The sequence below is a fragment of the Bos taurus genome, chromosome 1 (genome assembly GCF_002263795.3).
Source record: "Bos taurus isolate L1 Dominette 01449 registration number 42190680 breed Hereford chromosome 1, ARS-UCD2.0, whole genome shotgun sequence".
NCBI classification, from domain to species: Eukaryota; Metazoa; Chordata; class Mammalia; order Artiodactyla; family Bovidae; genus Bos; species Bos taurus.
Window position 1 is genome coordinate 38,113,711 of NC_037328.1, and position 14,066 is coordinate 38,127,776.

Here is a 14,066-nt window from a genome sequence, read left to right on the forward strand (position 1 = left end):
GAGAAAAGACTTTGATAGTAAATCAAGCTTGTAGTCTTCACTAATGTCAGCCCAGACATTCTATTTACTAATCAGAGACTATGTTCTAAACACAAAGTTAATGGAAGACCTGTTATAACAGAATGATAGAAAAATCATAGTGCCTGCATCTAACACCTGCCAACGCAGGTAGATGTAAGAGACATGGGTTCGATCCCTGGGTCAAAAAGATCCTCTGGAGGAGGGCATGGCAATCACTCCAGTTTTCTCACCTGGAGAATTCCATGGACAAAGGAGCCTGCAGACTGCAGTCCATAGGGTTGCACAGAGTCAGACACAACTGAAGCAACTTAGCAGACCAACCCACTCCAGTGTTCTTGCCTGGAGAATCTCAGGGACGGTGGAGCCTGGTGGGCTGCCATCTATGGGGTCGCACAGAGTCGGACACGACTGAAGCGACTTAGCAGCAGCAGGCACACACGAACGAATAGCATCACTGAAAACATTTTGAATGGGCTGCTGCTCCTGCTAAGTCGCTTCAGTCGTGTCCGACTCTGTGCGACCACATAGATGGCAGCCCACCAGGCTCCCCCGTCCCTGGGATTCTCCAGGCAAGAACACTGGAGCAGGTTGCCATTTCCTTCTCCAATGCATAAAGTGAAAAGTGAAAGTGAAGTCGCTCAGTCGTGTCCGACTCTTAGTGACCCCATGGACTGCAGCCTACTAGGCTCCTCCATCCATGGGATTTTCCAGGCAAGAGTACTGGAGTGGGGTGCCATTGCCTTCTCCGTTTGAATGGGCAGTAGGAGACAAAAATAAAGTTGCTTCTTAACTATGTCATGTGAAATACTAAGTTTTTAAGTTATATATATTAACTTGACAGTGAGTTGATTACAGGGGAATAAAGTACCATGAAATTCTTGGGATGTAGATGGCAAAGTATTCTGGATGACTTTATTTAAAAGATTGATGTCTGGACTTAAGACCAATTATGTAGCATTTTTATTTTCTATTCATTAAGACAAAATGTTTATTTTCATATTCAGCTTCCTAGAAACCAAAAAAGGAAAATCTCAAACATATAATCTTCATTATCAAAAGTGTCACCCCATACCCTCATCACAAAGTTTTTCTAAAACTAGTATCTAAAAATAATCATTAAATGTGGGTATACTGTAAGAGATGTGAAACAGAAACAAAATAGAAGCAAAGATGTCTAAAGCCCAGCTGCTTACCAACTCTCTGGCATCCAGACTTACATTGTACACAGTCTTTGGTCAATCAGTCAGTTCAGTAGCTCAGTCATGTCTGACTCTTTGTGACCCCATGGATTGTTCTCAAAGAGGAGAAAAAGACAAACTTTTTTTTTCCCCCCTCTACTTTCCTTAGTCACATAAAACTCTTTTTTTTTTTTTTTTTTTTTCTTTAAGCCCAGAACTGATGATTACACAACAAACAACTCAGTTTAAACTCTGTACTAGGGATTATATAACAACAATGTACCCTGCTTGAGGACAGTTTCTCCTTCCTGAGAAACTTCTAATTAATCCTGATATCTTAAAATCTAAATTATGGGAGTGGGTCTAGTAGGATTTTTCAATTATTATATTCTAATCCTGTTATTCTAAAATGTAAATTGTGGGAGTGGGTCTGGTAAAATTTTCACAAACTTGAGACACTTTTTGGATTTATTGTAATAATTAATTTAAAAGTATATAATTCCCTTGCTAAAGACTAGCAGGTGGGGCACTCTCCACCCCCTTCTGATGTCTTTGTCAGAAGCTTTCTCTGTCCATTTTCACTGTAATAAAACTTGTGCCACACAGGAGCCCTGAGTGGTCAAGCCTGGTCTCTGGTCCCAAAGCTAAACCTTCTTCTTTGGAGATCACAAATCTGACACCGTTCACCCTAAGCTATCACAACCCCATGGACTGCAGCACACCAGGCCTCCCTGTCCATGACCAATTCCCAGAGCTTACTCAAACTCATGTCCATTGAGTCAGTGATGTCATCCAAACATTTCATCCTCTGTCATCCCCTTCTCCTCCTGCCTTCAATCTTTCATAGCATCAAGGTCTTTTCCAATGAGTCAGCTCTTCACATCAGGTGACCAAAGTATTGGAGTTTCAGCTTTAGCATCAGTCCTTCCAATGAATATTCAGGACCCATTTCCTTTAGGATGGACTGGTTGGATCTCCTTGCAGTCCCAAGGATTCTCAAGAGTCTTCTCCAACACCACAATTCAAAAGCATCAATTCTTTGGCACTCTGCTTTCATTATAGTCCAACTTTCACATCCATACATGACTACTGGAAAAACCATAGCTCTGACTAGACATACCTTTGTTGGCAAAGTAATGTCTCTGCTTTTTAATATGCTGTCTAGGTTGGTTATAACTTTTCTTCCAAAGAGCAAGTGTCTTTTAATTTCATGGCTGCAGTCACCATCTGCAGTGATTTGGGAGCCCAAAAAATAAAGTCTCTCACTGTTTCCATTGTTTCCCCACCTAATGGCCATGAAGTGATGGGAGCAGATGCCACGATCTTAGTTTTTTGAATGTTGAGTTTTAAGTTAACTTTTTCACTCCTCTTTCACTTCATCAAGAGGCTCTTTAGCTCCTCTTCGTTTTCTGCCATGAGGATAGTGTCATCTGTGTATCTGAGGCTATTGATAGTCCTGGCAATCTTGATTCCAGCTTGTGCTTCATCCAGCCCGACATTTCACATTATGTACTCTGCATATAAGTTAAATAAGCACGGTGATATACAGCCTTGATGTTCTCCTTTCCCTATTTGGAACCAGTCTGCTGTTCCATGTCCATTTCTAACTGTTGCTTCTTGACCTGCATACAGATTTCTCAGGAGGCAGCTCAGGTTGTCTGATATTCCCATCTCTTAAAGACTTTTCCAGTTTGTTGTGATCCACACAGTCAAAGGCTTTGGAATAGTCACTGAAGCAGAAGTAGATGTTTTTTCTATGATCCAACAGATGTTGGCAATTTGATCTCCAGCTCCTCTGCCTTTTCTAAATCCAGCTTAAACATCTGGAAGTTCTCGGTTCACGGACAGTTGAAGCCTGGCTTGGAGAATTTTGAGCATTACTTTGCTAGCCATCAATTTCTTACCCATAATGAAAAGAATGTTACCTTTTTCTGCTACAGGGAGGAACATTTTTCACAGGGGAATTTCATCTCCTGCTTTTAAGAAAAAGAAGGAAGAGTCCTCCCTGCCCCAACAACAACACACTAGCCACTGCTTGCAGCCAATAAGAAGCCACAATCTTGAACTTTTGTTCTTCTCCATTGAACTTTTGTTCAAAATAACCCTCACCAATTTCCTCCTAAAATCTAATAATAGTAAGCCTCCCTCCTTTGTTTCCTGGACTTGCCTATGATTCACTATCGCTTGCCTGAACCAAATTACAGTTCTCTGCTATTTCTAAGTAAAACTATTTAGCTTGTAAAATCAATGGCTGTTTTATTTTTGAGATTAACACCAACATAACATAACATTCACAGGGTTCAGTGGCTATCTTTTGGGGGATCATTTTTCAGCCTACCACAACACGTGAACAGCAAGAGATACATTACATAACATGCAGAATAAGACTTTTAATCCATCTGTATTCCTTTAGGTAATAAACTAGCACTCGAAATCCATAAATTTGCTGGATTTCAGTAACATCTTCTTTAATGTAATGTATTCTTACACTGTAGCTACAGATACAATTTTTAATTCTCAGTAGTCAAAATGAAATAGATTTCTGGAAGCCAAAGATGTTGGTGGAATGGTCTATATAAGCAAGCATGGAACCAGACTATTATAAAATTCTATTACTCACAAGTACCTCTACTAAGAGCACTGTATATGGGAAGGAAATTTATTGCTCTCCCTTTAGGATCATAAAATCTGAAATAGCTCAATGTGGGACCTTAGCTCACCATAGAATTTTATTGCTGGATAGGATCTCAACCCTTTATCCTTACTTTTGAGATAAGAAAAGTGAGATTCAGGAGATCTGCTCACAGATCCCACAGCTAGTACAAGGCAGAATGAGATCCAAATTAATAGTTCTTCACTCCTCTTCCACGCTCTTCATTTTGAGCTATGCCACTCTCTTTTTTGTTTGGTCATTTACTGAAAGAAAAACTAGTTTTAATCACCTTCTTGTTTAGGTTTTTGAACCTTTGGAATTAAAACACATTAATTGGTCTTTAGGCTTCCCTGGTGGTTCAGAGGTAAAGAATCCACCTGCAGTACAGGAGACATGTGTAGAAGACACAGGTTCAATCCCTGGATCTAGAAGATCCCTTGGAGAAGAAAATGGGCAACCCTCTCCAGTATTCTTGCCTGGAAAATCCCATGGACAGAGGCGCCTGGCGGGCTACACAGTCCATGAGGTCACAGAAGAGTCGGACACTATTTAGTGACTCAACAACACACAATTAGTGTTTAAGCCTTTATTTCTGGAGTTAGTAACATAAATGTTCTTACTAACCCCTTAACAGCAAAGGTCTAATCTGAAAAAGAGAGAATTCAAGAGGACAGTGCTTATGGCTTAAATGCTATCAGATTAATTTAAAGGAGCTGGTTCAGTTAAAGAGTTAATGTGCACAAAAGGAAACAGAACCTGCAAGTGTCCTCAGTACAGATATACCGAGCAGCAGCAGTGAGCAGGGCCGAATTTGTAATATCTGGGGAGGGTCCCACCTACAAACTGAAGATGCAGAAATTTTCTCTCCCACACCAAACAAGTCAGTTTGTGGTGTACTAAAAAAAAATCACTGGCCATAGATCTATTTTTTTTCTCTTGAAAAGAGATCTGATAAAAGGGCAAAATGTCACTCTGATATCCTTTGTAAATCACCTGCTTTCAAGTTTACCAGGTAAGCTTAGCAAGGAGACAGTTCATCATAACATAAGCTCCCCCTGTGTCTCTTAGTGATGCCAGGACACTATTTAAGAAATCCAACCTTTAAAAACCTGAATGATTTTGAAATGATTTTGTTCTTGTAGTCACTCATAGCATAAAATGAGATGTTACAATGGGGACCAAATATTTTCTCAGAATATAATATATCTTGTTTAGACAGAACTCCCTGCTATTATTTATTCATGCCAATATAAATTATTCTCTTCAAATGAACTCAAGTCACGTAAACTCTGGCTTCCAGGAATCAGAGCATGCTTTCTTTTGGAGAGATGTGAATTTCACTTTGTTCCTAGAAAACTGAAAAATCAAATAACAAACAAACCCAGTGTTTACAATCAATACCCAGTTCAGTAACTCCTCGAGATTGTTTGACTTCAGTGTTGGTTGCAGTCTTAGGAGTATTAATAACTTGGAATCTTTTTTAGCTCTCAGCTCCAAAACCAAGATGAGCTAGGGTAGGGAGTTGCCTTTATTATGGGGATCTGAAGGGGTGCTCTGGCTTGTTTTATTTATTTTAAAGCCAAAAGCCAATTCAAGGATGATGAATAGTGTCAGTTTGACAGCATCAAAGACTGAAATTCTTCATTTCTTCCAAGGTTTAGCCCGGCAATGACTGTAATTTCTTCTACAGTTTACACAGTGAAGTGCTTTAACTCCTACCTGGATAAGCTGATTCTAAGAATGTGGTATCAAGATCATGATCTACTCTGACAATTCCTTTTCTCTTGATATCCCTTGTAAGTATGAGGGTGGATGTATTAAAAGAGATTTTTACTTTTTAAAAGATTTTTTTTTTTTTCAGTTGGAACTGAATGAAGCCTTCTGATTGAATTTATTCAGGTCAGCACACTGATTGAAGGCTGAAGTTGATCTGGACCTGACCCCAGCTATGACTGATCTATGAGACCAATCTCAGATGGGCCTCAGATTTACTGACCTGAATTTTGCCAGATTGAAAGGAAAGCCTCATGGAAAGCTGACACTTACACAGTCTACCTTTCAACTTTAACAAAAACTTTACCCTGCTCTTTGGTTAATATAGAAGTGGTGTATAGGAATGGATATTCTTTTGTTGCTGAGGGACATCCTTGGACAAAGAAAGAAAAACACCTGTTCATCTAGTCATTACTACCCAGATAATAATAATGACTTATTTAAATGAGGTTTTCTCTGAGGCAATTTGTTTTTTACATATTTATTCCTATAAGTAACTAACTTACAGCATTTAAATATTTTTATTGAAATAATTATAGAAACTCAATAAAAGGATAGAAGATATTATTTTATTATTTCTTAAGCATTCTTTCCTTCAACTTTTTAAATATTGTATGTACTTTTTAAGAGAATGTTATTAGTAGAGATTGAAGCTGGGTCTATATGAATAGAGGTCGAAAGGGCAGAAACATTATGATAATAAAATTTTGCTGAAGTAATGATGCTAGTTAAATTTGTGGAGCAACCACAATGTAACAGCTGTTGCTAGAAGCTTTTGGTTTAATAGTGAAAATATAATTTGCTTTAAGGTGTTTATAGTCCCCTAAGAAAAACAATAATAATACACTGAGAAAAGGTAACAATGTGAAACAAATTGAAGTGTTACCATCAAACATTGTATGTTCTTATAAAAATCAGTGTCCTTTAGAATGAACATTTTTATTACATCATTAAGTGTTACATAATGTGGCATGGACTCCAAGTATTTATGGAATAATTCAAACAAAAAATAAATTTAATGAAGTATGGGGTATTTGAATTGTGAACTAGGATTTGGGGGGAAAAAAAGTAGTTTTTAAAAGTAAGGTTGGGGGAGGACACTGCCAGTTGAAAAATGCCATCAAACACATGAATTATATTGGGACAGTGGAGCTTTCTCATTTCTATGGGGGATGAAATATACATTGAAGTGATCTTAATGAATATTGCTTCTTTCTTCACATGAAACTTTTAGGGAGTGAAAAACAGTGATTATTAGGATAATTTCAATACACCTCAAAAAAAAAACCAAAAACACAAATCATAGCAAATTAAGTTGGAGAGTGAAAAAAGACAAAGCACTATTTCTCCTCTTAAAGGACTGAATTTTGGAGTTAAGATTTGCTGCCCACAAGCTTCTCAGATTTTTTAAAAATCTCTTTCTTGATTTAAAATGATGAAAGCTAAGTGAGGAATTTTCTTGAATTTATTAGACTTATGTAGCACTTTATAGTTTACAAGTATAATCACTTACATTACTCATTTTTATCCCAACTGGAGACAGAATAGCTGATTCAAGTGTCATTACTTCCTAGCTGAATGCCTTTGATCTTTCCTTTTTCCATTCCTTTTGAAGTTTAGTTTTCTCTTCTGTTATATGAAAATAATAATGCTTATCAAATAGAGTTGTAAATATTTTAAACATGTAGTGCTTGGAAGAGAGTTGGAACTTGAGCATGAGTCCACTAAGTTGACTGCGCTTTGCCACCATTTATAAAATAACATAATTCACAAAAAAATCAAGTAACTTGCCAAAGACTTCATAGACTGATGAGATAGACATAATAGTAGTCTTCAAAACTACTATTCTGTGATTTTTCTACACGACTCCAAGTATTTCACCTATGATCATACTGATTAATGTGAGGGTCTCTAGATATATTTTTATTTACATTGAGTGGTATGTGCATCACTGTTATGCTTCTTAAACGATGTATGCATGGGGTGTATGCTGTGTACTACTGTTTTTCAAAATCACAGATTAAAACTTGAATCACCTTTAAAATGGGGGCAGAGCAATATTTTGTACTAAAATAAGCAACTATATATAAACCATATATAATGAGGTAGACTTTTATTTTTTAATAAAAAGCCAAAAAATTGCTTGTAGAAGTTTGTTTTAGATCATATTTTCTTCTGTGCTTGGTACTTTTGGAAGGAAGATTTGATGAGCAATGAAATACCATGTTAAAGATCACAAAGATGTTTCTGTCCCCCAGAAATCTACATTTCCCAGAATACAGACTAGAGATTGGCATATTTTCTAATCCTCTCTTCATACTATAATTTCTATATATTCTTATATCAGCTCTTTCCCATTTCTCCTTCTCTTCCATTTTAAAGGAAGGATTATTAAATATAGAATGGGAAAGGCAATCTGCAGAGGAAGACAAGCTTGACACTTTCTGAAACGTATTCTGTATTCTAAAAGACATGATTTTACTTGAGATAAAATTAAAATTCTTAACTATATTAAACGCTCTTATATCACATTTGACAGACATCTCGATAGTAAACTTTAAGCTCAAACTTTTTACTGCTCTTTGTGATGCTGGGGCTGGAAGACTGGAAACAGTTCTGCTTTACCTGGTTGGATCCTTGTTGAACTGCGCCAACAGATGGTGCTAGAGGGAACCTGGAAAACCAAGAAGAAAAGACTTACTGTTTCCTGTCCTGTCCCAGGGCCCCAAGCATACACCTTCTCCCTACCAGTGACAGTTCTTCAGTAAGCACAGTTAACTCCCATTTGCAGTTTTTCTAGCCATCCCATTGTCTTGCTTTAAATCATTGCTTTAGGCACTGTTCCTTTCAAAACCATTTCCTAAGTGCCGTGGTTATTATCACAAACAAGACTGACAGGTATTTAGCTTGTTTTTTCTTTTTTTTCCAACTTGATCTCTGTCAGAAGTCTCAAGAGCAGTCATCCTATCTCTCATCTCTACTCCAAAAATTCCAGATGGGATGGGTAATCTCCTTTTGTGATTACTGAAGAGAGTATTCAAATAAGTCAAATGAAATTTGTCTCAATACTGTAAGCCATGAGGCTAAAAGATTTTATTTCAAACCTTGTTTAAATGTGTCCATATAAAATATTACTGAATGAAGTAATTAATTGGGCCTTATAATTTTAAACATTCTCTTGAGAGCTTCTATGGGATTAGAAACTTTTTTTTTTTCATTTTCCTCACAGATGCAACATAAAATACACCAGAAAACTAAACCACTGTACTCTCACATCTGTTTTTCCTACTTTATACATCAAAGTCTTCAATTTTTTTCCTCTTTTTTTCCCCTCTGTGTAATGCTATAAAAGGCTTGTGAAACAAAATATTTTCAGTTTGTTACCCTTTCATAGGAAATGAATACTCACAAGTTAATTTTTTTAATTTTTTAAAGTTCTTACTTTGACGATGTTTAATCTTCTATAAAAGTAGGAAGAATAATATAACTAATTCCCATATATTCATTATGATGGTTAATTTTATACACCAACTTGTTTGGGCCACAGTGCCCAGATATTTGGCCAACCATATTCTAGATGTCTCTATGAAGGTGTCTGGGATGAGATTAACATTTGAATCAATAAACTTTGAGTAAAACAGATTGCCTTGTATAGTGTGAATGGTGGTGGTGGTTTAGTCGGTAAGTCATGTCCAACTCTTGCAACCCCATGGACTGTAGCCCGCCAGGCTCCTCTGTCCCTGGGATTCTCCAGGCAAGAATACTGGTGTGGGTTGCTATTTCCTTCTCCAGGGGATTTTCCCAACCCAGGGATTGAACCCAGGTCTCCTGCATAGGAAGCAGATTCTTTACCTACTGAACTATGAGGGAAGCCCCTACTGTGGATGGGCTTTGTCTAAGCAACTGAAGTCCTGAACAGCACAAAAGATTGGCCTCTTTCAAACAGGAGAAAATTCTGCCAGAGGACAGCATTCAGATTGTATCATATCTTCAACTTGCTGACCCATCCTACAGATTTTGGCCTTGCCAGCCTCTATAATTGTGTGAGCCAACTCCTTATAATAAATAAATACACATATGCACACACATACATCCTATTGGTTCTATTTCTCTGAAGAACCCTGAATAATACACATATCATCTCCATTAACAGTTGACAATTGCTATATTTACTCAATCTATTTTTGTGTGTAATAATTTAAAGTAAATACAGGTACATGACATTTCACCCCTAAATAGGTCATTACATTACTATGTATAATCCTGAAAGTAATATTTCCCTGCATAAGAAAATACTATTATTATACTTAACAAATGATTATTCTACATATCATTTAATACTCACTTCATCTTAGAATTCTCCCAATGATCCAAAAATGTCTTGTTCAAATAAGAATCCAATTAAGAACCAACCATTATGTTGGAGTGTGATGACACATAATACTTCAGATGATGTTGTTTTCCTCATAATGCATCATAATGAAAAGCACACAATGTCTGCACCACCTGTGAGCTAACATCGAAGTCCCTGTTTAAGGGATGATGGCCTTCCCCCTCTGTAAAGTAGCATCTTTTTCCCTTTGTGACAGATAATCTTTGTGATGACATTTTGGCATCCTATAAATATCTGTAGCACTCTCTCATCTAGCAATTTCATCATTCATGTATGATCCTTTCCTGAGTCAAATATTTTATTAGAAGTCCCCCCAAAAAAGTTAGCAGAATATCCAATGATAAATTATGTAGGAGTAAATGAGCGAGAGAATTCCAGAAAAACATCTACTTCTGCTTCAGTGACTACACTAAAATCTTTGACTCTGTAAATCACAGCAGACCGTGGAAAATTCGTAAAGATATGGGAATACCAGGCCACCTTATCTGCCTCCTGAGAAATCTGTATGCAGGTCAAGAAGCATCAGTTAGAACTGGACATGGAACAACAGACTTGTTCCAAACTGGGAAAGGAGTATGTCAAAGCTGTATATTGTCACCTGCCTTTTTAAGCTTATATGCTTATATGCAGAGTTGTTCTGAAAGTCACTCAGTCGTGTCCGACTTTCTGTGACCCCATGGACTATACAGTCCATGGAATTCTCCAGGCCAGAATACTGGAGTAGGAAGCCTTTCCCTTCTCCAGGGGATTGTCCCAGCCCAGGGACTGAACCCAGGTCTTCTGCATTGCAGGTGGATTCTTTACCAACTGAGCTACAAGGGAAGTCCATATGCAGAGTACATCATGTGAAATGCCAGGCTGGATGAAGCACAAGCTGGAATCAAGATTGCCAGGAGGAATATCAATAACTTCTGATATGCAGATGACACCACCCTTATATGGAAGAATGCAAAGAGGAACTAAAGAGCCTCTTGATGAAGGTGAAAGAGGAGAGTGAAAAAGCTGGCTTAAAACTCAACATTCAAAAAACTAAGATCATGATATCCGCTCACATCACTTCATGGCAAAAAAAATGGGGAAACAATGGAAACAGTGAGAGACTTTATTTTCTTGGGCTCCAAAATCACTGCAGATGGTGACTGCAGCCATGAAATTACAAGATGCTTACTCCTTGGAAGAAAAGCTATGACCAACCTAGACAGCATATTAAAAAGCAGAGACATTACTTTGCTGACAAAGGTCCATCAAGTCAAAACTATGGCTTTTCCAGTAGTCATGTATGGATGTGAGAGTTGGACCATAAAAAAAGCTGAGTGCCAAAGAATTGACACTTTTGAACTGTGGTGTTGGAGAAGACTCTTGAGAGTCCTTTGGACTGCAAGAAGATCAACCCAATCCATCCTAAAGGAAATCAGTCCTGAATATTCATCGGAAGGACTGATGCTAAAGCTGAAGCTCCAATACTCTGGCCACCTGATGGGAAGAACTGACTCATTAGAAAAGACCCTGATGCTCGGAAAGATTGAAGGCACAAGGAGAAGGGGATGACAGAGGATGAGATGGTTGAATGGTATCACTGGCTCAATGGACATGAGTTTGAGCAAGGTTTGGGAGTTGATGATGGACAGAAAGCCTGGCATGCTGCAGTCCATGGGGTTGCAAAGAGTCAGACACAACTGAGCGTCTGAACTGAACTGAACTACAGAGCCAGTTCTATTCTCCATCTCTTCCTAATTTGTTTAACTCTGAACATACTAGCATGGATACTCAGATTGTCATGGCTGAAATCAATAAAATCAAGAAAAAGAGAATTACTCTGGATGGAAGATCTTCTTTAAGATCTGGTTTTTATAAGATGAGGTAAGTTTGAAGGATTAGCAAGAAATATTGATGTTCAGAATTCCCAACTTCCATGTCACTGTAAGAAAATTATTTTGTACTTATTACATGAAATTTTCTGATAGAACCAAGAATTGATAATAGATAAATTATGCTTGGCAGTGCAAACTAAAGAGCTAACAGGTAACTTTTTCCCAGCTTTATTGAGATGTAATTGACAAAGAATTGAATTATTTTTATAAAGACCTAATTAAATAATGTTTACTGTATATAACCTATTAACACAGTTTTACCTGTTGCCATGTACTTTTGTATGATCTGGAGAACATTTAACTTTTTTATTCCCATTTGTTTCTAGTATTCACTCTGAGTCAAAGGTTTTGAAACTCTGAGTTTTACCTCTTTGACATTAGATTTTCACCTTTTACCTACCACTGCATATCTTCTGCATATATAAACTTACCTTCAACTTTACTAAGCCTGTCGTGAAGGAACACCCACTAAGAATGAATGGAAAAGATATTAAAGTTTATGGGGATTTAGAAATTAACATTTTGATAGGAGCAAGATGATTCTGAGACAATACTGGAAAAAAGCCAGCTCTGTCTAAGTTTTTGGTCTGCTCTGGTAGATTGTAGAGTTTTAATTAAGATCCCAATAGACTTTTGAACTCGGAATACTTATTCAAACTCATTGAACCCTTTGAGGTTGACTTGTTGCTAATATTTTTCCATTTTAGAGTAAGATTTCCCATTGACACTAACCAACACCACCTCAATATGGATAAATGGAATAGGAAGTTCAAGATCACTGAACTCTTGTAAAATGACTTATTTATTGTTTTACTTAATTCCTCAGACATACTTCATGGGCTTTTTCTACTATTATTATTAGATTTTTAAGGTCTATTTTCTATTCAGTGGCCCTGATCTTCCTAGGAAAATCCTGAACAACAGAGACAGCTGTTAAAAGAATGAACTCACTAATTAGTTTCATATTGGGAAAATAAATAGTGTAACAAGTAACTTACCTTATTGTTTATTTCTTAAGGGATAGTGTGGAAAACGTCCACTCATGACTTAATTGCAATAAAATAAATTGGATTCAATTTGTATGCTTTGGTTGACAAATTTTTTAAGGGTAGAACTGTTCCAAATTAAAATAAGAATCTGTCCTCATAAGCTTGGCTGTTATCTATTTATTTATCTTTTTAGTCCAAGGAAAATTTAGTGTTGAATAAATTATTCTCTGAAATCCAGATGGCATGCAACAGTCTGCTCCTTAAAGTACTCTAGGACTTCAGTCTGCATGTCATTCTATCATGCGAAATAAAATAAGAATGAACACCTACTGAGAAATGATAGGTTTCTGTAGATTATAAATAAGTATCTCAGACACTGACATCAAATTGTTCTGTTTCAATAAAGAAGTTTATTCATTTCATCTAATTTTTAAATAACACTTTGCTTTCTTTAAATGTAGATCTCATTTTTTTCATTGTATAATATTTCAGATTTTCTTTTTCCCATCTTCATCCAAGAACTTACTGGGCTATTATGGACTGAATGTGTTCTTCTAAAATTCATCATAAGAAAACCCTACCCCCTAAATGTGATGATATTAAGAGGTGGGACCTTTGGAGGAATTAGCATGAGAAGAGGTCATACAGGCAGACTTCTCCAGAACAGGATAAGTGCTTTTTTAAGAGTTATTGCTTCTCTATTCTCTGCCATGTGAGTGATAGTTGCTCAGTCATGCCCGACTCTTTGCAACCCCATGGATTGTAGCCTGCCAGCCTCCTCTGTCCATTTTATTCTCCAGGCAAGAATACTGGCATGGTTGCCATTTCCTTCTCCATTCTGCCATGTGGGGATAACCACAAAATGACAGCCACCTACACTAGGAAGTGGATTCTCGCCAGACACTGGATCAGCAGGCACCTTGATTTTAGATTTCCCAGCATCTAGAACTGTGAAAAATAAACGTATCTTATTTAAGTCACTCAATCCATGATCATTTGTAAGAGCAGCCAGAACCGACTAAAATTGTTTAAGCTAAATAATTGCATGTCACATACGAAAATAAATATCTTTGAAAGATAATGCTGGTCAACTTCAGCATTTATGTTTTTACTTATTACTCAAAAGATCCAGTGTTCTGAAACTCACAAATTCATCTTCTTTCTGGACGAACTTAAAATTAATGCCCA